The sequence below is a fragment of the Halyomorpha halys genome, unplaced genomic scaffold (genome assembly GCF_000696795.3).
Source record: "Halyomorpha halys isolate HHAL.00 unplaced genomic scaffold, Hhal_1.1 Scaffold371.1, whole genome shotgun sequence".
NCBI lineage: Eukaryota > Metazoa > Arthropoda > Insecta > Hemiptera > Pentatomidae > Halyomorpha > Halyomorpha halys.
In genome coordinates, this window is record NW_027107668.1 from 258,044 (window position 1) to 284,650 (window position 26,607).

At 31.0% G+C, this 26,607-nt stretch overlaps 1 protein-coding gene across 2 annotated transcripts in view; it reads right to left on the reverse strand.

The window, feature by feature from the left end:
* The window catches only part of LOC106681858 (uncharacterized), a 126,361-nt gene that overhangs the window by 23,127 nt on the left and 76,627 nt on the right, over positions 1 to 26,607 (reverse strand). The window lies entirely within an intron of this gene.

Genomic DNA, 26,607 nt, shown 5'->3' on the forward strand with positions numbered 1-26,607 from the left:
GAATGAAGACAGAATAAGGTAAGACCAAAGAAATCAGTATGTAAGTGAAGGAAATTTGTTATAAAAGTAATTAAAAGGAGCTGTTTGTAGGAATCCTTGAGAATGACATGAGAGGCAGAAACGCCGGATGTTAAAAAAGAATAAAGTTGAGAGAAAAAGGATCAAAATTGTTTTAAAAAGAAAATAAACCACTCTCAAACATATATTAATAAAAAATAAATCTAAAAATGATCTCTATATATAAAAAGAAATAGTCCAATCATTTTTTCAAAATGTTCCATTTCGCTATAGGGAGGTTTGAAGATAATGAAATCCCCGAATCCTCGAATATTATTTACAAAAATTATAAAAACATAATGTGGCTTGGGGTAAAGTAGATCTCCAATTTTTTTTTTTAGAAAAGAGCATTTCATATTATTTTTAGTGTCCCTTTAAACTACTAAATACCACTTTTCATTACAAAATTGAAAAATCATCAATTTTTCACCTCGATTTTTTTTTTCCGTTGACTATTGTTCATATAATGCTCTGAGTTTCCTCTGATTTCTACGTTAATAGAACCGTTAGAAAGCTGAATCTACTAAATATATATTTAGGGCCGAAATATGGGATAAAAATCAAGAAAAGATTTTCCAACATTTTATTGTATATCTCCGTTTCCTTTTGGTGAAATTTATAAATCCCTAAACCACTGTCATGTTTGGTGTGAGTACTGTTGAAGTTTTTCTATATTCTATTTCTAATTTTTCTTATTTTTATTTAAGGGTTTATGGAGGTAATAAAATGTATGTCAACTTTGATTCTCTCTTTGACTTTTGTACCACATTTTTCTATCTCAATTGTTTCCGATAGTACTAATAGTAGTAACCGAGTTTAGTTCCGATAGTATCGATAGTACTAATATACTTTGATAGCTTACTAACAGATTCGTCTTTTTCTGAAGAATAAGAAAAAAATATTAATGATTCTCTTAAGAGTTTGGGAAACCACTGTCATCGCCTTTGTAGTGGCTGAACACAGCAGCGAAATTCAAGGGAGTAAATTTCTGCTTGTCATTACTTACAATAAAATCCACCAACAAAAAATACACTATCATAAACGCTCATGCCCTCATAAATGAGGATAATAAGAAAATCCCAGAGAAAGTGGAACGATTCTGGAAAATGCTGGAAAAAGAAGTGAGAAAAATCCTCCAAAACCATGTAAAAATCATCCTTGGCGATTTCAACGCGCAATTAGGAAAAGAAAAAAGATACAAGAATATAGTAGAGGAGTATCCAGCACACAAATGGACCAACAGGAATGGAGAAAGACTGGCACAGCTAAGTAAAATCACCGACTTAAAATTCCTATCAACACATTACAAGACAAAAGCCAGTAAGAAAATGACGAGCTTTTCTCCTAACTACACCCTAAGGGAGTATCAGTTGGATCATGTGGCAACCTCCAAGAAAAATTATAAAGAGGTTCAAAACATCAGAGTGAAAAGAATATTTAATGTGACATCAGACCACTACCCTTCTCAAAGTAAGAAGAATTTTATAGCTGCTAGAAAGACTACCAGAACTGAACCTAAGAAAAAGCAATAACTGTGGACAGAGTAGTTCTGGTAAAAGAGAAGGGACAGAAATTTAGAGAAAAAGTTAAAACACCGGAAAATTGGGAAGCACCACGGAACCTCCACAAGAAGAAAGTATGGTGGAACATAGAATACGAAAATGCCATTATGGAATCAGCACAAACCTCGAAAAATCTAGGGGAATATAAAAAGGTAAGAAAAGAAACACATAAAATAATGAGATCATCAAGATGAAAATTTCACAACCAACAACTGATAAAAATGGACGAAAATTTTAAGAGGAACGAAACTAGACTCTTTTACAAGGCATTCAAGGGGAAAATTAAAGGGTATCCTTCTTCCCTCTCCCTAGGACTGGTAATGCAGAGAAAAGACGGAACTCTAGCTCTAAACAATGAAGAAAACTGTGAAATTCTAGCAGAATATTTTTCAAACCTCCTAAACTGTAAAAAACCTAATGAGAAATTGGTGATAGAGAAAAACACACCACAAAAAATGGATTTAGACCCAATAAAGTTTAATAAACGTTTTAGCTACAAAAACATAGGAGGATACACGAGGCAAATAAGCGAGGAATTAAAGATACTTAAAATTTCAGATACCGAATGTCTTGATAGAGATACGTCTTGGAAAACACTGAAAAATCTCACCAATATTGGAAGAGGGAAAAAAAGGGGTACGAAGTGGTCCGAAGAAAGAAAAGAAAAGCAGTCGAGGGTCATGAAAAAAAATCAAGACTCCCAAAAAAGCCTAACCATTAATATTCTCGTTGTCCTTAGAGGCCGGTACTTGATAATAAAAAAAAAAAAGAAAGAAGAATTTTAACCAAAATACAATTGATATAAATAAATGTTATGCTTTACCTGAGTGTAACGAAATTTCCAAATATTGTTATGATAACAAGTTGTAATATTGTTAAATTTATTATAATTAATAGTTTTAATATTAATGAAAGTGGCATAATAGGTAATTAATTAAGCTAAGGACAACGTATTAATAAATTAATCTGATTTCCTAATGTTTTATTATCTCATACGGCAATTTTAACAGGGCAGAAAAGCCTGCTAAAAGTTTTTAAAAATTTTATGTAAATGTAAATTAGTATCTAAGTATACTGTTTTATTAATAATAATGTTAATTACTAAAATTGTTAAAAATCAATGTATACTAAAAGCTATTTTGCGATAGATTGCCCTTGAGGATGGTCGAATTGGCAGAAACGTTGGACATAAAAAATGTTTTGAAACTTTAATTTGAATTCATTTAAACAATAAATAAATTAGTATAAAGATAATTAGATGGGGCTCGTCCAGCTGTGAGTTCATCCGGGTTCGAAATTTGTGGTAGATAATTATTTATCCTGTTACTGGAGCTTTGTGTCAACACTGTTGTTTCGGGAATCCTTCTAGAGCACAACCTGCCTCATGGAGGAGGAACCTTTAATTGTGGAAGTTCTGATGATCTTGAAGATATCACCTCCTTGCACAATTATTCTTGCAGAAACAGCATTTCCTTCGAAAGTACTAACGCTTCTTGGGGTCACATATTTTCATTTTCTTTACTAAAAACAATAATTATCAAGAGTACAGTGTTTACGATAATTTACGGAAATTTCTTTTAACAATTCAATTTTAAGAATTTTTTTATCGGAGTGTAGAAGAATGTTACTACGTTATTTAAAAAAAAAAAAAAAAAAAAAAATATATGAGAATAAGGACACCTCCGTTGATTGATGGGGTTGCGTCAGCAACTTCCTGCCATTCCACAGTCTCACCTAATTTTTTTTTTTTTAATAAATCGAAAGCTCTTTGCTCTTTGTGCATTCCTAAATTTAGGTTTTCTATAACAGCGCGATGATTTTGAATATTATTCTTTTCAACAAGAGACGCTACGAGGCACTTCGGAGCCGCCCTGCGGGGTAAAGGCACAAATTTATTTCTCATTTCTTCTCTGACTACAGAAAATACTGGTGTATATTACATAAAATAAATAAATACTAAATGAACAAATTAAAGAAAATAAAAATAAGACGCACAGTTAAAATTATAAATTAACAAGAATTACAAAAAAGGATGTAAAGTGTATTAAATATATTTTAGTGTGTATTTTTCCTTCGATTCAGTGAAGTATATGTAATACATTTAATATATAAATCGTACCCTTCATTAAAATAAAATTAGTACTTCATACATATAGAATACATGAAATGTATTATATATCTTTTCTGAGTCTTATAGGAGAGTAGTTATATAAATCCTTTTTTTTATTTTAGTACCCTTCACAAAAATTGAATTACTGCTTCGTACATATACGAGTCAATATTTATCCGCAATTTAGTTAAATTTTTAATGAGGTGTAGATAGTTGACCGTAGATTAATGATTGGAGAAGTTTGTCGCGGGGTGCGGTGAGCAAAGAACAACATAAATAAACAAAACCATATTTATTTATTTTATGCCGACGTTTCGACCTGAGTTTCAGGTCATCTTCAGGGGTTGTGGCGTAGAAGGTAGGCCTGCAACTGTATCACGTCGTTGGCCCCGTGTTACTGGATTCATAATGAGGTGTAGATAGTTGACCGTAGATTAATGATTGGAGAAGTTTGTCGGGGGGTGCGGTCAGCAAAGACCTGCAACCACAAACTATTTGTAATCTCCCACTCACTAGTTTGTTATATGGTAGTGTATTAATTGTGGATAATCTTATATAAGAAAAATTAAATATTAATGATTTTAAATTTTAAAAAATAGGGTTTTAACTTATAATAAAGAAAATGACCTGGGCAGAATAGCCTGCAAAAGAAACTTTAAATTAATGTGAGGAAGAAATTATATCGAAGATGTCCTTGAGGATGGCTAGAATGGCCGAAACGTTGGACTGGTGAAAAATAAAAGTGTTGAGACAAAAATGGATACTAATTTTTGATTTATTTAATAAACTATTGATTTTATTCATTAAATATAATCCTTAATTTTACAGCGTATACCGATGATACCAACCGATAAGCCATTTATTCCAACCTTTCTGTAATGAGATGCTTAAAACGAATGTTATCACATATATTGGATCATGTTACCAAATCATTATAATAAAATATACCAATATGTTTAATTTAACTAAATACATACATTTATAACCATCAATCGCCTTTATTAAATCTATATACATCCTAAAATATAGCAATAGCGAAGCATTTACTATATACTAACTAGTTAGTTAGTATATAGTAAATGCTTAGTTAATGTTTAAATATTTGATTATTTATTTTATTAATTTTCATAATTAATAACCTCTCCGCTGCTATCAAAGACTGTTACGATATCGATTGTTATGCCAGTATCGATTTGGCCCACTCGTAAAAGGCTTTATCTAGCGACTGATTAGAGATTAGCCGAGAGATTAGCTATCTTTGAACCCATCGAAATATTTCAGGTGAAGGTGATAGACTGGGGCCATATTCTCGTCTCTTCTCTCTTCTCTCATATTATTGTTTAGTCATGGCAATGTTATTTATCCCAGTAGGGGGGGGGGGGGAGATACAGTCTTAACCTATACGCTGTAAATTTGAGGATTTTATTTAGTACAAGAGCCCGAGAGGAGAAAAAAGGCAGTTATCTCACCCCAATTTTTTATTACTTTAATGAAAACTATCTATAATTAATTAATAGTTAAAATTGATGAGTCTGCCAAGGATAGGTAGGGGGAATAAAAAATGGCTGTTTCAAAACGATAAAAAATAAATTTTCATTCGGAGCTCTATATCTTAAAAAGTAGGAACAACGCAAGAAAACGTAAGAGAACGTCATTTAAAGAAGAGTGAATTTGACAAAATATGAGCCCTAATAGAGTTATTTACGTTAAATAGTTTTCGAGATATAGCTTTTTAAAAAGCAACATTTCATAAAAATGTTGTTTGGGACGTACTGAAAGATCAGTAGCTAGTGAATTTATTTTGAATAATTTATATCTCAAAAACCATTTGATATACAGATGTCTATTAGCACTCAAATTAAAGCCAGTTTAATGAGCTGTAAAGTAGTTTATGATGTTTATCTTCGTAGGAGTAATAGTTTACATGAAATTTGATACTACCCCTACGAAGATAAGTGTCATAAACTGCTTTATAGTAAGTTAAATTTCCTTTATTTTGAGTGCTGCCAGACATATGTGCATCTTTTGGATCTAGAGATATATTTTTTCAAAAATTAAGCATTTTAACTAGAAATTAACCGTTTGTGAATATATTTGTCTTATATAAAAACTACTACAAAGATAAAAGTTATAAACCATTTTATAATAAATTTAACTAGCTTTAATTTGAGTAGTGACAGACATCTGTACGTTCTATGGTTTTTGAAATAAAATTTTTAACTATTCGTACGAAGGTAAAGGTCATAAACTACTTTATAGTACGTTAAACTAGCTTTAATTTGAGTGTTAGTAGACATCTATACGTCACATAGTTCCTGAGATATATATTTCTCAAAATAAATTAACTAACTACTAATCTTTCAGTAGATTTTTAAGAAATGTTGCTTTTTAAAAAGTAAGATCTCGAGAACTATGGTACATAAATAGTACTAAACTATTTACATAACTATTGGACGTAAATAGCTCTATTAGTGCTCATATTTCAGAAAATTTACTCCCCTTTATATAATATTCTTTTAGATTTTCTAGTGTTGTTGGTAGTTTAGAAATAGAGCTCCGAATGAAAAATTAATGTTTTTTAAGGTTTTGAAACAGCCGCCATTTTTTATTGCCCCAACCTATACTTGGCAGACTCATCAATTTTGACTAGTAATTATACATAGTTTTCATTAAAGTAATCAAAAATTGGGGTGAGATAACTGCCTTTTTTTCTTCCCGCCTCTTGTACTATTATTTGTGTTAATTTCTATTGATCGCTCCTCAACGAGCATATTCTTCATTTTTTCTATAAAAACTTCGTTATTTTAACATTTTCTGAGTGAACTATAGACGATAAATAGTGGCACATTTTCTGGGAATGGATTTTTGATTACTTTAATGAAGACTATATATAATTACTAGTATAAATTGATGATTCTGCCAAGTATATATAGGTAGGTAGAATAAAAAATGGCGGCTGTTGAAAAACGTTAAAAAAAATTAATTTTTCATTAGGAGTTCCATATTTTTAAAATTCCCTTACAACACTAGACAATTTAATAGAGAATTAGTTAAAGTAGGGTAAATTTTCTAAAAGCCCTAATATATTTGTTTACGTTAAATAGTTCCTGACTTCATAAGAAAATAACGAAAAATCAGTAGTCAGAGAATTTATTTTGAAAAACTATCTCTCAAGAATCATTTGACGTGCTGATGTCTATTAGCACTTAAATCAAATATTTGCTCATAAATATAAATTATGCACATAAAATTTCGTGTAAACAACTATAAATCAATTTATTTCAGCAGATATCATGAAAAATTACTACTCCTAGGAAGGTAAAGGTCATAAAGTACTTTATAGCACATAAAACTAGCTTTAATTTGAATGCAGACATATGTACGCCTGATGATTCCCCAAAATACATTCATTAACTACTGATTGTATATTTTTTATGAAATGTTGCCTTTTAAAAAAAGGCTGGCCATTGCCGAACTCCTAAATACTAAGCAATACTTGATAAACAAATATAGGTACCCGGGGCTAGTGCCCTCATTATAGTAATTTGGTGCGGTGCGTGGATCACACAACACACCTGTCACATTAAATGCGTCCCTAAGTTTTGTGTAAATTGGTGTGCTCTTGTTTTCGCTGTACGCGAAAATTCTTTTTTGGGGGGGTTTCTTGAGGTGAGAATTTTCACTGTGGGATACTCTCATTTCATTTTTGAATTCCAGTTTTCTGGTGCTGTTATTTGGAATTAAACAAGGAAACATTCAATAATGGAAAATTTGTTAACTGCATTTATTAAAAGGATCGAGAAAATAAGTTTTAATTAGATAATCTAGAACTGCCCACGCGAATTTATCCATTAATCGTCCAAGGTTGACTGTGTCTGAGGAAAACTAGTCGACTCTCTCTCAACTCTATTTATTTCATAGTAATTACCATCGCCAAGAAATTTATTTATAATCTTCCCTAACTTAATATTATGTAAGCATAATTAAAATTTACAAAAATTCCTAGCATTGATTCTAAAATAACTGGAAATTACTGACAAAAGCAAATAGTTCAATGGGAGAAATAAAATAGTTATTTCACTCCTATTTTTATTACTTTAATGAAAACAATGTATAATTACTAGTCGTATAAATACGAAGGGGGAATAAAAAATGGCGACTGCTTCCTATCGTTAAAAAAATAATTTTTCATTTGGAGCTCCATATCTTCCAAATTACCTACAGCACTAAAAATGTTAATCATTTAAGTTAGAATACTTTTGCTAAAATTATTACAAGAGCCAGGAAGAAAAAAAAACAGTTATCTCACCCCAATTTTCGATTACCTTAATAAAAGCTAGGTATAATTAATAGTCAAAACTGATGAGTCTGCAAAGTATAGGTAGGGGGAATAAAAAATGGCGGCTGTTTAAAAACCTTAAAAAAACATTAATTTTCCATTCGGAGCTCTATATCTTAAAAAACTACCAACAATATTAGAAAATCTAAGAAAACGTTATTTAAAGAAGAGTAAATTTGCTGAAATATTAGCCCTAAAAGAGCTATTTACGTCCAATAGTTCTCGAGATATAGCTTTTTAAAAAGCAAAATTTCTTAAAAATCTACTGAAAGATTAGTAGTTAGTTAATTTATTTTGAGAAATCTATATCTCAGGAACTATGTGACGTACAGATGTCTATTAGCACTCAAACTAAAGCTAGTTTAATGGACTATAAAGAAGTTTATGAACTTTACCTTCGTAGGAATAGTAGTTTTCATGATATTTCCTAAAATGAATTGAATTATAGATGTTCGGACAATAACTTTGATTTATGAAAAACTTCATTTCAAAAACCATTGGACGTACAGATGTCTTCCAGCGCACAAATTAAAACTCGTTAAATTTACTACAAAATAGTTAATTATGTTTATCTTTGTAGGAGTAGTTGTTTTTATGTTATATATTTGACAAAATGTTAATTTCTTGTTGTTCGTATAAAATGTAGGATTTTTGGAAAAATATATCTCTAGATTCATAAGACGCACATATGTCTGCCAACAGTCAAAATAAAGGAAATTTAACTTACTATAAAGTAGTTTATGACACTTATCTTGGTAGGATAAGTACCTATATAATCCTCAAGGACAATCTAAACATTTAACAGCTTATTATGTATTCAATTGTAGTATTCTAGGTAGTTCTAAAGGTACGGAGAGATGAATGAAAAATTAATGTTTTGCAACACCCGTCATTTTTGTTCCCATACCTATACTATGTGGCAGACACATCAATTTAGACTCGTAACTATACCTACTTTTCATTACCCTCCTCCACGCACAAGCCGCCTCTGCCACCATCGTAGCTGCTCTTCAGAAGGATGGCATCAGGGTTAACCCAGCTAAGACGGATGTCATCGTCATGTCTTTTTAGAAGGGCAAGAAGAGCAGTTCGAGCGGTTCGTCGTGGATGGCGAGGGTCGGAATATCTCCAACACCATTCTCTACCTCGGAGTGACTCTCGACAGGCACCTCACCCTCTCCACTTATGAGACACCTCTACAAAACGACACTTACCAAATTACAGAGTTTCCAGAACTCCCTCCTGAGGTGAATAGTACGAGGAACTTCACTCCAGCGAGCCAGTAACAGAGGAATATGTGAAGAGCTCCAACTCCCGACCGTGCCAGAATTCATAGGCCGTAGGCACATCAAGTTCTTTGATGGGCTGAAAGCCTGTGCCATTCCACTGTTCAGAGAAATCACCCCTCCACCAAGACCTGGGAGGTGGCAGAGCACTGTTCCCTTGGTCGATGTTCTCGCCTTGGGAGGGACTTCTGGCTCTACAGCCTGAAGTCATAACTTCATTAACGACAGCCGGAATAGCCCCTCCCTATTCCTAGTACGCTCAAGGCGAACATATGGCATCATCGATGACATCGCCTTTAGCGGACCCGGCAACCTATCTTATATATATCAAAACAAGATGTATTAGTTTGCCTACATATATACATTCATTTTTTCATTTGTATATATTTAATTGTTGTTATTTTTTTCTAGGAGGTCAGAAAAAAAAAAGCTTTTTATTAAGGTAATAAAAATTTGTGGTGAAAAAACTGACTAAATGTGAAACGTTTGTGACCGTTTCATAAGGGCAATAAAATAAAAATTCAAACCAGATATCGCAAATCTCACATAATGTTTACATAATTAATAATGTGTATCTGTATGTATATAATGTTTTTTAAAAATGTATATAATGTTGAGTTATTATGTTTAAGTTATCTTTTATTAAGCACTGACAATGTCTTAACTAGTGAAATTATCGATTGGCTAATTAAATTACAAAAATTATGATTTATAATTTTAATGATAATAAGTATTAATAATTAACATTTGTATTAGTTTTCGTTATTTGATGTCAATTTATAAATTTCTTTATTTTGCATATTTTTTATGAATAAAGAGAGTATATTTAGGGCATAATTCGAATTTCTGTGAAGTACTTGAAACTAGAAAACCAATTAAACCTAAATCCGATCTCTAATTTTATGAAATCTTATTCATTTAGTAATTATAATGATAAAAAGATTAGCGCACTCGAAGGTTCGATGGCGATACCACTAACTAACGAAACCATGCACATTTTTTTTTACCCCTTTTCCTAGTCATAATTTAACCCTATTCTAACCATGTTTGGAGCCAAGTTTTCATATCCATGGGACCACCACAGAAATAAAAGTCGAGCCTCCAGGCCGGATTCGAAACAGCGCCGTTGTAGTTGCTAAGCCAGTTAAAGTTGGTGCTGTAACTCGCTCGACTACGAACTGCCCTATAAACCAGTCACATCCGTACTAGATTTACCAACTTCTTCGATATTCTCTGTTCAATCAAAATACTATACAGCTTTTGATATACCTACAAAGTACTAAACCCCTCACACTTCTTGGTTTGTAGTAAGACAGTTTTTTAAATATTTAAAGAAATTTATCAGTCTAGTGTTATAACTTATTAATTTTCTCGCATTTAGTCGAAACAATTTTGTTTATTTCATTTTTTTATCATACAAATCTCTTGCTATATATTTAATACCGACGGCTATCTTCACACTAGTGATGTGCACATTTCCACTAGCTTTACACAAATACAATTAAAGGTTCCGTCTTTTTTGGAAAATCGCAATGTTTCAATTTAATATTTTGACTCAATATATTTAGCATTAAAATCTAAATCTATTGAGGCATATACATTTTTTTTTAAATTATTTATTTAATGTAATTTACAACTGTACAAAATAATACAATAGGTAAATATGTATTATGTTACATTTACACTTGAAAATCTTGGGAAGAAACCACCCATTGGTGGTACTTCAAACATTAATTTAAATTAGAAGTTCCCTCGGCCATCTTCTTTTCAGACGCCTCGGAGGATTATGAGGGATTGTTAAAGATGAAAGATTAAGAATTAATGGGTTAGGATGGTTAAGGAGTTTGGAATGAAAATACGCATATCTGTTTGGGTCAAATCTGCAACGAATGGGATGTTAAGGTCTTTGTGAATGAGTTTATTTGTGACGTAATAAGGAGCATCAAGGATTTTGGATTGTAACGATTGGATGCGGGAAGAATTTGATGGTTTGGTGGAGCCCCAGAGCTCAATTCCATATGTCCAAATTGGTCTGATTATCGTAGTGTATACTAATTTTTTGTTGTGAATGGGAAGTTTAGAGCGTTTGTCAAGTAAGTGTTGTAGCAATCGGAATCTACGAGCAGTTTCTTGTCGTTTCAGTCTTGTGTGTTAGGCATATAAATAAAGTCAAAAGTTGTAATATTGCTAGAAGAGAGAACCATTATAGCTAGAAGTATATTTCATAAAGCCAGTGGAAATGTACATAGCACTGGTGTGAAGTAAGATCATCGATATTTCCTACAGGCCGTGTGCTAACTTAATCCGCGTATTAATTTATTAAATGATATTTATCAGCCGCATCTTGGATACGGGTTCGAATCCCGCCGTGGCAGGTAATTATTAATTCTTTTACTGCAGCCGTTAGTCAGCCCTCAAACCCAATTAGTTCAAATCGAGCGGTTGAGGGTGATCTTGAACAGATCATCTCCTTGTTCTTCCTTACAAAGTACTGAACCACTGACCCAACATGGGTTGTTGTGGTTACTCATTTATTTACATGTAATATACTCCTCCATAGATCAAATTAATTTATTATTATATTATATTCTTTAACCTTAGCAAGATTAATATTATTTAAAATAATTATAATTAATATAAAATTTCCGAAGGAATTCTCTTTGCGTGGGCGCGGATCCGACCTGAGCATTTGGCCTCAGCCCTGACCCTCAGCTATTGAATTTAATTAGTGTTCTTCTACTCACAGGAACTTCCCCACTTAATTCATTCGTTTAGTTTTCTCTGATCTTTTAATGAAAGACGAAATTAGGCCGAAATTAGTAGCTAATAAAATATTTATAATAGAAAATAATGTATTTTATAAGCTGCTAATTTTGTATGGTAATAATAATAATTGTATATTTAAATTTGTAACGCTACAACTTATGCAGGGTTGCAATAGCTTTATTAATCACTTATAATGTGTAATATAAGCATATACATTTTTATAGCAATAGGTACAAAGAAGGACTAGTTTTTAGATATACACATATCCTGTGTTTATAGACAGATTTTTTCGGTATCCACTGAGCTATCGAAATATTACACAACATTCGGCGGTCAATAGAATCGGAAGCCCTGTCGAAATCAATGTGTCTCTGGACTCTGTTTCGTAATCAAGTACAAACTAATATTTTGATTCTTGTATTTGAAGGAGATGGTCAGCTCCGTTCAAAAAGGAAGAAATATTTATATTATCTTCTGCCGACGTTTCGGCCTATATTTTTAGTCTTTATCAGGGCTACAATAAAAAGATACAAAGGTTGAGATAATAAAAGAGTGATATAAAATAAATGTGATAAAGGTAAAAATAATTACCTAAACTAATAAATTGAACAGATACATCAAAATATATATAATTGAAAAGACATATTAATTTAATTAAATGAAGAAAAATAATAAAATGGTGAGCGTGACAGTTAATTATTATTACAAATTACATAAGAATGTAATGTAGAATGAAGAATGTGGAATGGGTAATGATAAGAGTTTAGGAAACGGGATTTTGCTATACAAAAAGAATAATAAAAATATTGTATTTATAAATAATTGAACCTATTAATTCAAATTATGAAGAAGGTGGTCAGGGGTGCGGTTACAAAAAAACAAAAATAGTTAACAACTATTTATTTCCCGACGTTTCGCCCCACTTTGTAGAGCTTCATTTGGCCTAAAAATATACACAAAAAACAACTAAAAATATTTTGACATAATAGGATAAAATAAAAATGTCAATTAAGGTAGGGTTAAAATTATGTAAATATAAGTGAAAACAAAATAATATACAAATGAAAGAAAAGAATAAATAAAATAGTATAAATATAAAACAGATAATGACAAGAATATTAAAAAATACGCTATTTATTAGGTTAAAATGAAAAGCAGGCGTAATAACACGTAAAATAGAAAAGTAGAAATGAGAAAACAAAATTTAACCGCTTGAGAATAGGTCATACTCTCCTCACGCACTCTCACCTGATCAGAAAACTGCCACCTCCAACGTGCAAATATTGTCAGTCCATTCTTACGATTAGACATATTTTTGAAGAATGTATTCATTATTTGCCAACAATAAACAGGATAGGACTAATCCCAAATTTATCCGAAACTCTGGCAGATGAAGAAGCTAAAATTACACGAGTATTTGAAATTTTAAAAGCACATCACCTTCTTTATAAATTATAACTCCTCTTCGATTTTTATGTTTTTTATTTTATTTTAAAATTATTTTTCAATTTTTTATTTATTTATTTATTTTATTTTTTATTTTTTTTTTACTTTTATCATCCCATAGGCGTTGATGACCAGAGGGTTTTACGCCTTTAAGCAACAATCAACAACAACAACAAAATTTAACACACTAAATACTTAAACTGAAAAACTTAACTCTGAATACGTGAAATAAAAGAAAGATATATACAATTATGATAATGATAATAACTATATGAAATGTATGATTTAGGAAAAATTAATGATAGAATCAGTAACTAATAATATATACCGATAGAAAATATAGTTGTGATAATATATAATAGTAATATAATAAAAATACCAGTATAATAATGCAAGAAATATAGAAGAAGAATACTAAATAGAAAGTGTAAACATTAATATACAGAATAATTAGATGATGATAATAACTGTTTGATGTATTCATCATGATAGTAATGTAGTAAAGTTTACAAATATTGAAACAGTAAATGGGAACATTGATAAAAACAATGGATAAATAAATATAAGTGTATAAAATCTAGTATAAGAACAACAAATTATAAGTCTATAGGTAAAATGTAAAATGAAGTACATAAAATATATTAAAAATACGTATTTTGTATTAGAGATCCGATTCTTAACGCATGGAAAAGGACTAACAATAAACTGCTACGGCAAGGAGTTTAAGATGGGCGGGGCATGTGGGTCGAATCAATCCATCAGGACGCCTTTGCACAATGAATGCCAGTATAGTAGGCAAGATACCACGTGGTTGGCCAAAATCCAGATGGATAGAAAGAACCAACTAAGATGCGAAAGAGCTGCATGAAGCAAACTGGAAAGCAGTAGCCCAAGTTGGAGGTTGGTTCAGGCGGCCGAAGATCTACAAGCTCTGTCGAGCCAACCGAAAAAAAATATTATAAGTAATGCTACTGAAGCAACTGTCAAGTTAACTATCACATGTATACGCCTCCACTGTGAAATGTCGTGCTCTTTCCGTTATAATGAAAAAAGTGTGTGCCATTATCATGATGTACCTATTTGACTCTTACAGTGATAACAGAAAACTGTCACCTCAGTAAATAATTTTGGTGTAATAACAAATTTTTGGTCGGGAGAATCGGCAATGCTACCTTCTTAGAAACAGAGCAATTGACATCTCTAATTATATATCACGGCCTTTTATAAATAAATAGTTATTTGAATCTCATATATGTGTAAAATAAATAATTTATAACAAAAATGTTATTGTTACGATACTGAAATTATTTTACATACTTAGCAGAACCAGCTATATAATATATAATGAGAATGAGATATAAAAAGTTAACAAGAGCTAACGCTGTTAATTTGCTCTAGATGTAACACTACTTTTAGATGCTTGTTTTGATCTAACTATTTTTTCCTATAATATAAACATACACAATTACATGTAAATTAATTATTAATTTTCTATTATATTTTACACTTTTCTGTATCCCCGCTTATTTGGTATATTTTGTTTCTTAATTACTTACACACATTGTATTCCATTATTTTATACTTTACTTTTCCTTTGTTTTTCTATCTGTTTTTTTTTTTTTTTTTATTTTATTAAATATTTCTTCTCCCCCTATTATGTATATTACCATTCATTGTTCACCTAATTGGAATACTTTTTTACTATGTTTACTTTACAAATTATTTTCGTTATTGTGGCATAACTGCAATCCCCACTCCTCCCAATACCAACTGACAGTTTGTTTTTGACTGCCGTCAAAACAGGTATGCATTCTGTCTCATTTGATCAGTGTCATTTGATTTGTATTTTTTTTTTCTTTTTACATCTCTTTATTTGTATTTTCTTTAATATTACTTCTCTTATCTATCTGTTATTATTACCCTTTTCATTTACTATTTACAACCTTTAATTTTTCTTATTATATCTTACTTTTTTACATTTTATACCCATAAAATATAAGAAAAATTAAAGGTTACAACCTTTAATTTTTCTTATTATATCTTACTTTTTTACATTTTATACCCCTCTTATTTTACACTTGTTTTTTTCTCTTTTTTTCCTTTTTGTAACTATAGTGTTTGTATCATTTTTAGCCCTGACGAAGCCCTGCAACGTGGGGCAAAACGTTGGCTCCATAAAATAGTATAATTATCTACGATTTGAATTTTTTTTTTCGCACCCGGACCATATTCCATTCATCTATACACACGGTAAATCAATAATCTTCCAATACAATTACATGTTTTTGTTCCGTTCTTTTTTCAGGTTTTTACAAGTATATACGTAAAAACATGGAATTGTTAATATCTATAAATTAACTTATATATTTTCCTCGCTAAACATTTCTATAAGAAGGATATCAAATGGAACACCTGGTTCAATGTGTCACTTATCTAATCAGTACACTCAACATAAGCACTCCATCTATCGCTCCTTTTAACTTTTAATGACATATTCTTGTTAATTCACCTCTTTGCAACAAATGTTTTTTCCAGAAAACAAAAGAGATTTATTATAATCAGTGAAAAAAACAAAACACATGAGCGGTTTATTTTCTGCTTGAAGAGGCGAGAATGGGAAAAACACATTTTCATAATAAATAAGAAAAATTACATTGAAATACGCCAACCGATTTGATACAATTTGTTTTTATTACTAATGTATTTATTTTAAAAATAGTTAAAAAAAAAATATTCGAGTAGAAATTGATTTCTGCTTTAAGAGAGCTATTGAAAGTTATGTGGTCGCCAGTACACGATCATACGATCCTCTTCACCGATGGTACACAGTGCCATCTACAGAACTTGGAGGTGTTACCTCCCACCTGTTGAATTATCGTAATATTAAGTGAACATAACCAAAAAAAAAAAAAGGTAAATTAACAAGTTGAAAGCACTGTACATGCATAAGAAAGAACAGCAGAACTATATGTACAAAAGTTTGATAATAAGAAGAAATATATGTACACAGAATGAGAAAGGAAAGAGAAATAATTCATATAAATTAATAAAACAATGAAAACTTATAGGTTGACTTAACTTTATCAACTAAATTTACATTATTTTAATTATGAAAGAGATAGTTCACCGTGGATGACGTACGAGGAGAAGATGGTTGAGGGTGCGGTCAATGATAAACACAAATAAGTTGGTGTAACCTATTTTATTGTGCCAACATTTCGGCTAAAGTTTAAGAGGTAAGGAGGAGAGTTGGTTTGGCAAGTAGGGTGACTAGATTGTTGCCCCCAGTCCTCAGGAATACGGTTATCTCAATAGACAACAAAAGGCACATTTCCAGGAATATTGTTAAGCCCTTAGTCAACTACGCCGCAAAAACCCAGACACTAAACCAGGACTAGTCTTCAAACTACAAGCGGTAGAGATGGATTCCTGGAGGAGATACCTGAGGATTACTCGCCTGGATAGTCAGGGATGAGGAGATAAGAAGCAGGTGTGACCTAGGGAGTTCTGGAGAGGATTGGAAGGAGCAGGCTGCAATGGTATGGGCACTGCCAGCAGATCACAGGACGTAGGTGGCCGAAAAGACTTCTGCAATGGGAACAGCCAGGTAACCCATTCACCGATAAAACCTCCGAAAGTAAAAAGTAGTTTATATAGCACCACATTTGCATTTTATATCACTCTTTTACCATTATCCTGACACTACCTTCATTGTTTGTTTTCTTGTAGCCCTGATGAAGACCTATCCCGAAGGTCGAAACGCAGGAAATAAATAATTAGTTAAAATTTTTCTTCCTTCCTGACCATCTCCTTCGAAAATATTTCATTATTAATTAAGTTTATTTATGCAGTTTTTTTGCAAAAATACAATTTCGTATGCCAGTTCTCAATTTTTCTAAAATATTCGGTTTTGATTAGTCTGCACTCATACTCCAAATTGTTTTCAACCTGGGAAAATATTTCTCCTTTATATATGTATATATAGTTGACCGTAAAAATTGATATATAAGGTGATGGTCAGGGTTGCGGTCAAAAGTGAAACAAAAATAGCTTACAACTATTTATTTTCCGACGTTTCGCCTCACTTTGCAGGGCTTCATCAGGGCTGCTCAAATGAATCGGTTGAACAGAATAAGTGTTAAGAATAGGAATAATAAGAATAGCTAAGATTAGTTTAATAACAATAGCTGTTCAACCTTTACCTTTGAGCAGTCCTGATGAAGCCCTTCAAAGTGGGGCGAAACGTCGGATAATAAATAGTTGTAAACTATTTTTGTTTCTCTTTTGACCGCAACCCTGACCATCTTCTTATATATTTCTCCTTTAATTTATATTTGTCCATTTTGATTTACTTCTGATATGTACTTAGTAATTTAAAGAAAATCAAAGTTACTTTAGAGAAAGATATTTAAAAAAATACAACTGTGTCATACTATTTCAATAAAGATAAGACCAAGCAGGGAGGGAGAGAGAGGGAGGGGTGGGGGGAGAGAGAGGGAGAATCGCCTTAAGGATCTATTGCATTTTTTTAAGCATAATTAATAAGATAAATATCTCTGCGACATAAGAAAAAATAAACCCGTGAACTTTATATAAAAGGTTGTATGTAAATAAAATGTTGAAGGCCAGTCAGGGTCGAGAACAGCTTTTGAACAGAGAATTAATTTAATGAGAAAAATGAATATAAGAAAACTTGGAGTGGCGATTAGTCAACTCTAAAAGATTTTTGCATAAAATTCATTGCAGAATAGTAATTTTATTTTTGCATATAATGTTTGTTGTTTGCAATATATTTTCTTCTTCTTTTCTAATCGGCTCACAATCTAGATAGTGTTGTAATTCTAATTGTAAGTTGTATAATCATGAGAGATAGTTGACCGTGGATGACTTATAGGAGGAGAAAATGGTTGGAGGAGCGGTCAAAATAAAACACAAATAAGTTGATGTAACTTATTTAATCGTGCCAACGTTTATTGTTTTAAAAACATGTTTTTTTTATTTTTCTATTAATTTCTTTTGTTAAACTTAATTTATATTTTGCCTCTTTATCTAATATTATGGTTACATATTTCATTTGTTACATACATTTTCTTTCTCTCAATTTTATTTTTCTTTCCATAATTTCAATTTTTAAATTATTAATAAATTAACAATTTCATATTTCTTTGCATTATATAACTTCATTTTTATTTTATTTCCTTAATTATGTTATTTTACTTACTTATTCAATTACCTTTGTATACATTTCATTTTCCACTTCTTTCATCACTTTATTTTATTAATTCCATTCTATACAATTACTTACCTCATGTCATTCTGTTTATATTTTATTTTCTGTATTCATTGGTTGTTATCTTGTTCTGTTCTTAGCCCTGATGAAGGCTAGAAATTGTGGCCGAAACGTTGCCACGATTAAATAAGTGACATCAACTTATTTGTGTTTTATTTTGACCGCATCCCAAACCATCTTCTCCTCGTGTAAGTTCTATAGTTTTCAAAGGATCCTCGGGAAGGAATAATTTCTATATACCATTTTGGTATATCTGTCTGATTCCTTTTTTTTTTTTCTCCCCCTTACTATAGGGGTATTCATGATCTTTGGTTTAACATGTTAAAGCGTGTTAAATGGAAAAACTCATGTTAAATCGAAAAAAAATTGCCTTCTTTTACCGTGGTAAAACGAAATAACATTTAACATGGCTGAGAGTTTGTTACTTGGTCTGTTAAATGGAGAATGACGTCACACAATAGACCAGTTGAGATCGCCGCCATTTTTGTTGTTGTGAAAGCTCAGTTCTTTCGTGTGTTTGTGGTATTCATATCCCTGTTATTAAACCAGAATGGATAATTTTAATGATACATTTGAGAAAAAAAACAATCTACTATCTGAAAATTTGTAAACGCTCGCCTGATAAAAATCTCACTATATGAACCAAGGAATTATTCTTAGGGGACATATGTCCCAGAATAAAGTTATTTTTTCATTTCATTTCATAAGCTAAACTTTCACACAAATTCCACTTTTCACTCACTCTAGGCATGTTGTAATTAATTACTTAAATCAAAACTGAAGTAAACAATAACATGAGGGTCTGGAAGGAAGGTTATAAACGTAAAGGCTTATACAACAAGTTGCTGAGAAAATCCACTAGGGGCTCTTATGCATTTAACGTTTAACATGACTTCAAATAGGCCTGGTCACAATCTTATAGTTATAAAATTTAACATGGTAAAACATTTAACATTTAACACATCATGAATACCCCTTATATGTAAGTGTATGTTAAATACGATGGAATCATTGCGATGATATAAAATTTTTAATTCGAGTTAAAAGCCTTATGAAACTCAAATTACATATTCAAGGCAGGTATATGTATGGAATGTGGCAGCAATATGGCCGACCAGAAGTTTCATATTATAGGATCGATTTTTCATATTTTTCGATTTTCTTGAAAACTCAGCATGTCAATGTTCATTTAAATGATCTTTAATATCAGCTGAATATTACATTCATTGATATTGTCTGAAATGGCTTAAATGCTGAATTAAAAAAAACAATCAGTTTCTAGAGTACCTTCAGCTATATTTGAGAAGATGGTTAGAGTGCGGCCAGAGAATAACACAAATAAGTTAAAAAACGTATTTATTATTGCCAACGTTTCGGCCAGTATTCCTAGCCTTCATCAAGGCTAAGAACAAATAACATGATAACAACCAGTGAATAAAAGGATATATAGAATGTAATTAAAGTAAATAATTTTCCTGGCCGCACTCCCAAGCATCTCCCCATTTATATTATCCACGGACAACTATCTTCTCCATCATTGTCATCAATTTTATTCACTCGAAATGAATAACCAGCTCACATTATTCAATATAAATAAATACAAAATATTATAGAATTTTATGAATAACTAAAAGTATATAATAGAACAAATAGTAATTAAAATAGGAAAAATCCAAGACGATCTTCCAATTAAACTGTTATATTATTGGCAGGAATAAAGGTTTATATTTGTTATTCTGATTTCTAAAAACCTTAAGATACGAATTTCAATATCAACAGAAAAATAAAAACTTTTAGTTTAAAAAGCGATATTTTTTAACAGAAGCCCATCAATCTATACAAACCTTGGAATGGTAAGTGGGGTCGTAAGTGAATGTTGTGGGGGAATAATCTTTCATAAGACGATGTAAAAATTAAATAATAATAAAAAATAATTTTGGGATGAATCCATTATAACTGACCCACAGTGCACCATAATAAACCAGACATACTCCTCATAAATAGGAAAGAAAAGCTAGAATTATAGATATTGCGATTCAAAACGACAAACATTACCTCAACTGTGTGTGAGAAGCTTCTAGTACAATAGTCGGGAAGCAAGAAAGGCAATTATTTCACCCCAATTTTTTATTAATTTAATGAAAACTATGTATAATTAATAGTCAAAATTGATGAGTCTGCCAAGTATAGGTAGGGGTAATAACAAATGGCGGCTGTTTCAAAACCTTAAAAAACATTCATTTTTCATTTGGAGCTGTATACCATAAAAACTACCAACAACACTAGAAAATCCAAGAGAACATTATTTAAAGGAGGGTAAATTTTCTGAAATAGTAGTCCTAATAGAGCTATTTACGTCCAATAGTTCTCGAGATATAGCATTTTAAAAAGCAACATTTTATAAAAATCTACTGAAAGATTAGTAGTTAGTTAATTTATTTTGAGTAATCTATATCTCAGGAACTATGAGACGTACAGATGTCTATTAGCACTCAAATTAAAGCTAGTTTAATGAGCTATAAAGTAGTTTATGACCTTTACCTTCGTAAGAATAGAGGTTTTCACGATATTTCCTAAAATAAATTGATTAATAGTTGTTCGGACAATAAGTTTGAGTTTTGAAAAACGTTATTTCAGAAACCGTGGAACGTGCAGAAGTCTATCAGCACTCAAATTAAAACTAGTTGAATTTACTATAAAATAGTTTATAACGTACATCTTTGTAGGAGTGGTAGTTTTTATGATATTTGACAAAATAAATTCACAAACTGTTATTTTCTAGTTGTTCCTATAAAATGTTAAATTTTTGAAAACATATAGACCCATTAGGCGCAGATATGTCTGCCTGCACTCAAAATAAATTAGTTTATGACACTTATCTTCGCAGGGGTTGTACTTTTTATGATATTGCATATGAATATAAATTTGGGAAATTAAAATTTGTCCGAACAACTATAAATCAATTTATTTTAGCAAATATTATGAAAACTACAACCCCTTTGACGATAACCGTATTAAACTACTTTATAGCTCATTACACTAGCTTTAATTTGAGTGATAACAGACATCTGTACGTCAAATGATTTTTGAGATATACATTTTTCAAAGTAAATTAAATAACTACTAATATTTCAGTACGTTCTGTACAACATGTTTATGAAATATTGCTTTTTAAAAAGCTCTATTAGGACTTAAAGTTTAGCAAATTTACTCTACTTTAAATGATGCTCTATTGTGGTAGGTAGTATTAAAGATATAGAACTCGGAATAAAAAATTAATTATTTTTTACGTTTTTAAAAAGCCGGCATTTTGTATTCTCCCTACCTATACTTGGCAGACTAATCAATTTTATCTAGTAATTATACATAGTTTTCATTAAATTAATCCAAAATTGGCGGGAGATAAATGACTTTCTTCTCTTGGGCTCTAGTACTATTCATGATGAGGAATTGGCTCCCGAACTATTGAGCTGTACCTCTAGGAATCTGCAGTACTAATGGACATTATGACGTAAGTTAGAACGTTAGTGGGGGTTGGTAATGTTGTGTGATCTTTGTGGGGGGTGAGGGAGGGGGTAATCTTTCATTAGACGATGTAACAAACAACAGTGTAACATTCCTACTCAGTAAAAAAAACGCGCCCCTTTCCATCTTTATCACCCTTATGTCAATAATAATCATTGTTCAAGAAGCACTACTTCCATACATTCAATAGTTTTAGTGATACTTTTTTTTTTTTTTTTTTTTAATAATTTATTTATTGATATTTACAACTGTATACACATATATACAACAAGTAAATTTGCTGTAGGTCACATGATAAAAACATGTGGAGAATCTACTCACTGATAGAACTCCAATAACATTTCTAGATAAGAAGATCTCGAGGCCATCTTCTTTTTAGACGCCTAGGAGGATTATTAGGTAATGAACGAGAAGCCAGGTTAGAAACAAGTGGATTTGGGTGGTTGAGAAGTTTATTATGGAAGGAACGGTATCTGGTTCTGGCCAAATCGGCAACATATGGAATATTGAGGTCCTGATGGATGACTTGATTTGTGACAAAGTAAGGAGAATTAAGGATTTTACAAAGGATTTTGGACTGTAAGGATTGGATTCTGGAGGAATTTGATGGTTTAGTGGAGCCCAAAGCTCAACTCCGTATGTCCAGATAGGCCTTATAATAGTCATGTAGATCAGTCTTTTGTAATGGATTGGCAATTTAGACCGTTTGTCTAGTAAATGTTGCAATAGTTGGAATCTACGAGCAGTTTCTTGTCTTTTTAGTCTTGTATGAGGATTCCATGTCAGTCGTTTGTCGAGATGTAGTCCTAAGTAACGGATCTGATACTTTTTAAACACTAAAATGTATTTTTCATACAAGTTGATTATATTATTACGTAATATTGTGACATAGGATTACTCTTAGATTTTTTTAACACTTCACTGCTAAAAATATTTTAACACGGTTGTGTGATTGTGCAATTCGAAAATGAGTCATTTCTTGAGTGAGGTTGGATATCACGATCTACTTGACCAATAGATGTCATCTAGGGCTAAATTTGAACCTCGTCAACTTTGCTAAGATGTATTTTATAATGATTATTTTGATAAAAATAGCTGTTTTCATGATATTTTTCAAAATAATCTCGGCTTATTTGAAAAAATATATGCATACTTATTGCTTTTGGATGATTACTATTAGATAATATTTAATATTCCTTCGTAACTAATATATATATGTAACTTACGATTAGACTGGAAGGATTAATTAAAATAATAAGGGGTTCGGGCAGAGTGACGACACAAGAGTACCTGAATAACTAACTTTATTATCAGAATTATCTGGTATATATAGACACAGAGTTAGTTGTTAAACTTAAAGATAACTAATTCTATTACAGTACAGAGTTCTTGTTATTATTTAGAGAATATATACAGCCAACTTTATATATACTAATTCTTAAAATATTAAATATTAATAAACACTGAACAGCCGGGTGAGTGTATGAGGAGTAAACCGAAACGTAGATGGTAGGATTATGTTAAGACTGATTTAGTGTATTTAGGTTTGGAAGGCATCACAAGACAGATGCATGTAGAGAACGTTTGGTGGTATCGGCATTGAACCTTTGGGTTCTCCAAGCCTTGATTATTATTTGTTTTGGATAAACTGTATCTTGGGAATTATTGAAGATAAGGAACTAAGGGATCTATTTGAAGCTCGTTAAATGCACTATAATTTAGTTTTATAATGATATTTCAGCTAGTTGCAATACTTTAAGAACTATTGGCAATAAATCTAAAAATATTCACAGCCCATTTTGAAAAATCTACTATAGGCCAGCGGACCTCCAGGGAATGGTAAACGTTTTAATAACAACCATATTGTTTTTCAAACATTTTTACATAACAATCCATTAACAAAATTGAACATACATTTACTTCTGGGTATAAGTAGATCTTTGCCACAATCAAATGATTTTTTTGTGAAATATGCCACTATTAAAGAAAATGAATAAGTTAATATTATGTAATCGATATATAATATTCAGCGAAAATAAAAAATTTAATTAATTACTCATTATTTCAAACTATCTCTGTATTGTATTATAGAAAGACATTCCGGGTGGCGTTCAAGACTGGTATACAATAGTGAAGATTACCTATTTATTGGTAACCAACCTTTTGCCTCACTTTGCAAGGCTAAATGGAAACCAGATACATACATTATGAATATGATAAAACAATTAGAATATAAATATAAAGTTTGTAAAATGTTTTACATAATAAGCTAAAAAAAATTTATAAACATAATTGACTTACCATACCAAGAATAGAATAAATAACAAATAAAGAAATGAGATGTTAAGTTGCTAATGTTAAAATAGAGTAATGAATAGTTTAATATAATTAATAAAAAATGTGGTAAATTATAAAAAAGCGTGTTGAAGTGAATGGGATAGGAGAAAGGTGGAATAAATAATGAGTGGGGTTCGTGAATGATCACATAGTAATTTATGATCATTATAGTGATGAATGTGATCATTCTTACTAAAATAAAATAAGAATGAAAAAAAAGTACATAAAAATAAATAAAATAAAATAAGAATAAAAAAAAGTAAATATCTAAAAATATGTAATAGAGTAAGATAATATGAAGTAAGTAAAAATTAAAAAAAAAAATATGGCTTGTTAAAAAATTATATAAAATATGTAAAAATGTATTTAAAAATAAACACTGTAAACTAAAGAAAATAAAAATAAGATATACAGCAAAAAGTATAAACAAACATGAAAAAAAAAAAGTTTTAGACAATTAATGAAAACGGATATTTGAATAAATAAATACAGTACACACTAAAAGGTGGAAATAGGAATAAAATAAAGGTCAAGAAAATAGAAAAATAATAACCAAACCAGGACATCCATCTTTCAAAAGGGAGGAAAGGGAAAGAATGGCTTTAGGCGGAGTCATGGTATCATCAGGGTATGGGGGTGGGGGCATTTAACGGTTAACAAAAGACGTTATATTTGGAAGTGAAAAATTTATATAAAATAATATTAAAGTAAGATAATGTGAGGAAATATAAGAAAATATTAAAAATGGGTAGACATTAAATAATATATATAATATGGGAGAAAAACATACATATTATATAGTTAGGTAGATAAAATGGACACAATGGAGATAAGAAAATATACAAATTGAAAAAAAATACAAAGGTGTTGTAAATTTACATATATACATGCATATATATAAAATTAATTATAAAGTAATGAATATAAGTATATGGTGAAAGTTTGAGATATATATTAATATAATAAAGTTATATTTTATTATATTATATTATTCAAGAAGGTTACTGGCTAAGATCTAAGAACGAAGAGATCTCAAGAAAAATCAAAGACCTTGAGACCGAGATGAGAATAAGAAGGCTGATGTTCTATGGGCACATGAAGGGGGAAGAATAGGAAGATCTTTTAAAATAATTTATAGCTACAAAAACATGGGAGGATACACGAAGCAAATGAGAGAGGGATTAAAGAGACTTAAAATTTCAGATACCGACTGTCTAGATAGAGATACGCATAGGAAAACATTGAAAAATCTCGCCAATGTAGAGGTAAAAAATGGCTACGAAGTGGTCCAAAGAAAGGCAGTCGAGAATCATGAAACTGAGATGGGAAGAAAGAAAATGAAGACTCCCAAAGAAGCCTAACCATTGATTTTCACGTCGTCCTTTGTGGCCGATACCGCATAAAAAAAAAAAATTAATAATATTAATATTATAAAGTTCATTGTTATATAAATTTTTACATCATTTTTGGTCTCGATCGGCTTAGTGCAATTTTATTTCATGTGGTCTTGTTCTCTTACGCTGTTACCTAATTTAAGTTGTTAGTATCTTGTTTAGCCCTGAAGAAGCCCTGCAACGTGGGGGCGAAATGTTGGCTCATAATAAAATCTTGGACCATTTACCTTTTATTAATCTTTCTTAGTTTACAAGCTCCCTCTTTTTTTTTTTTATACAACAGAACGATAAAATAAAAATATACTCTTTCTAATTGTACTAACATATTTATAATGTGTCTATCTTGTCCCTATTTAGCCTTGATGAAGGCATACACAGTGGGTCAAAATAAATTAATCTTTGGAGAAGTTTGTCGGGGGGTGCGGTCAGCAAAGAACAACATAAATAAACAAAACCATATTTATTTATTTTATGCCGACGTTTCGACCTGAGTTT